Source organism: Mytilus trossulus, unplaced genomic scaffold (genome assembly GCF_036588685.1).
Source record: "Mytilus trossulus isolate FHL-02 unplaced genomic scaffold, PNRI_Mtr1.1.1.hap1 h1tg000883l__unscaffolded, whole genome shotgun sequence".
Classification (NCBI taxonomy): domain Eukaryota; kingdom Metazoa; phylum Mollusca; class Bivalvia; order Mytilida; family Mytilidae; genus Mytilus; species Mytilus trossulus.
In genome coordinates, this window is record NW_026963530.1 from 21,403 (window position 1) to 23,893 (window position 2,491).

Here is a 2,491-nt window from a genome sequence, read left to right on the forward strand (position 1 = left end):
GAGAAAAAGAAAGTTGGGTGAAAATTCAAAAAACAATACATTAACCTTTAATCAGAACTTCCACTCTTGTTGAAAATGGAGAATCTTTACATCAATTATTTCAGAATTTACCAACTACATTCTTTTTCTTGTTTATGCAAGATTTATATGAACCGTTTATATTGGAAACTGTTCAGTAGAGTTAGAAAGACCCCAAAGGGAAATATGGTCACTCTTGGTGGTAGTAAAATCCTTGCAAAAGTAAGGCGTCTGTTTGGTAGTGCAGCATGTACAAATTGGCAGCCATGTCCAGTGTCAGAATGGGGATGTTAAATCTGATGTCTTATGAAGTTAGAGTCCACAGCTGTCAACATGTTAAGAACCTTCACAACATCTCTAAGGAGTATGGAGAATTCATCACATAATTAAATCCTTCAACCACAGTAATTGTTATCTGAAAAAGAAATGCACTATTCAATATTCTGTCATATTTTAAGAAACTGAAATAGGCAAAAAATAGCAAACTGGGAATAACAATTAAAGCAGAGAAAGTTTTTCCAAAAAAATTTCCCTTCCTAAAACTTGACAGGTCATTTCAGAAAATATTAAAGTGTAAAAAGATTGTAAAAATCACATGGGAATTTACATGATCTTAAATAGAATAATTTTATTTATCTATAAAATAGTTCTTTCTTACTTTTAAAAGTCAACTTTAATAGCCGTTTCCAACATCAATCTGTAAGTACAAGCTGTAATGCTAACCTGAAAAATAAAATGCTTAGTCATTCAAAATAGTAAAAAGGAATCACTGTTGGTATACTTATGCACAATATATAGAAATATGTGATATATAACATGTCAAGGTGAAAGAAGATGCGAAGAACACATCAATGGGACAACATCCCAACCATGCTAACAAATACAACATACTTTCCAACCTCTGAAACCTCAAAGAGTAAGAATGCCTTTCAGCCTTGACAGCTTATGGGGAGATTTTGTGTTAATTATCGTTTCCTCGGAGACCATGTTAAGAATTGAATGATGGACAGTCAGTGTGTAAATGCTTCTTACTACTTGATTGGAAGATATTACAAGACGTGAATAATCAAAGTTTATTGATTGGTTAGGACAATCCAAACCTAGTAAATGTCCTTCAATCCTGTAGAGTATCGGATTTGTTTTCACTATTTTAGCAATTAGATTTTGTCTGGTCTGGTCATTAATCATACATATACATGATATTGGTACACAGGTAACTTTTATATATAAATAGCTGAATCTTCTGGAAACAACAACGTCAAACCATATATACTACTTAATAACGTGTGACCTCGTGTGTGTGGTAAAATTTGTTGGTTAATATTCTAAATGAATTAATTTAGACAACAAAGCAAGAACACTTTCCATTTTCATCAGCTAAGAGACGACTAGCTTTTTTTGAAAGGCTAATACTTGTGACATTTTGAAAGTAAATATATGACCTGTAAACAATGGTAAACTAACTAATCTACAAAACACCAATAAAACCAGACAAAGATCTCTATCTAGTTGGAGTTGACATTTTCAATTACCAGTACTAATAAATTAAATATTAAAACAACTGACCAAAAGTTTTCAAACAAAGTGATAGCTGATTGTTTGTTTCTTTTTATTGACAGTATGATAAAATTTGTTTAAATAAAGGAATTATATACATACTTGTATTTAAGATATCTTATACCACAAGTCTTACTCCCTTTCATGAAAACATTGGCACTGTTTTATAACCTAAAAAGGAATTAAAATTGACACAAATTATATATTTTACAAATTTGTTAAATTGCAAGCCTAAATTTTTATTAATCTATTCTGTATTCTGATTGCATAATAGTGAGTTATCTCCAACTGAAAGAAACATTCTTGCAGTTTATTGTACTAGTCTCCCTTGAAGTAAAATTCTATCAGGATTTACTTTTCATGGCATTACATTTTATTCGTGTACCAGAAAAACATTTATCAAACTGATAAATATCTTTTTTGTGTGTTGTAAATGTGCAAAATAACAAAAATGGGTGTTGCCTTATAAATGATCCTTATAGACTTTCACATTTTTCCTGATAATGTACAGAATTAAATGGCTTGAATATACTTGCATTATTTCTTTCATGACAAAGCCTCAGACTTGTTTGAAGATCAATGTAATAATTAATCTTCATTCCAGCTGCTATCCTTGGTGCTTGATTGCTTACATGGCAAAGCCTCGGACTTGGTTGAAGATCTAAGTAAACATCTTCCATGGAATTGCTACTCATCTGCTATCTGGACTGAAACTTGGGACTGGCCAGCTACTGGAAAAAAATCTAAAATTATAAATTAGGTTATATTTATAAGACTGCTGTTGGTCAATATAATAAATAAATAAACAGTTAGTTTTCTCGTTTGAATTGTATTACATTGTCATATCGGAGCCTTTTATAGGTGACTATGCGATATGGGCTTTGCTCATTGTTGAAGGCAGTATGATGACCTATAG

At 31.3% G+C, this 2,491-nt stretch overlaps 1 long non-coding RNA gene across 1 annotated transcript; it reads right to left on the minus strand.

The window, feature by feature from the left end:
* Positions 1-220: 220 nt before the first annotated feature.
* Positions 221-1,746, minus strand: LOC134703114 (uncharacterized). The gene is made up of 3 exons (XR_010104750.1): positions 1,678-1,746; positions 677-741; positions 221-433 (listed from the first exon to the last, which is right to left on the minus strand). It is a non-coding gene; the product is annotated as an uncharacterized LOC134703114 (long non-coding RNA).
* Between the last annotated feature and the right edge of the window lie 745 nt (positions 1,747-2,491).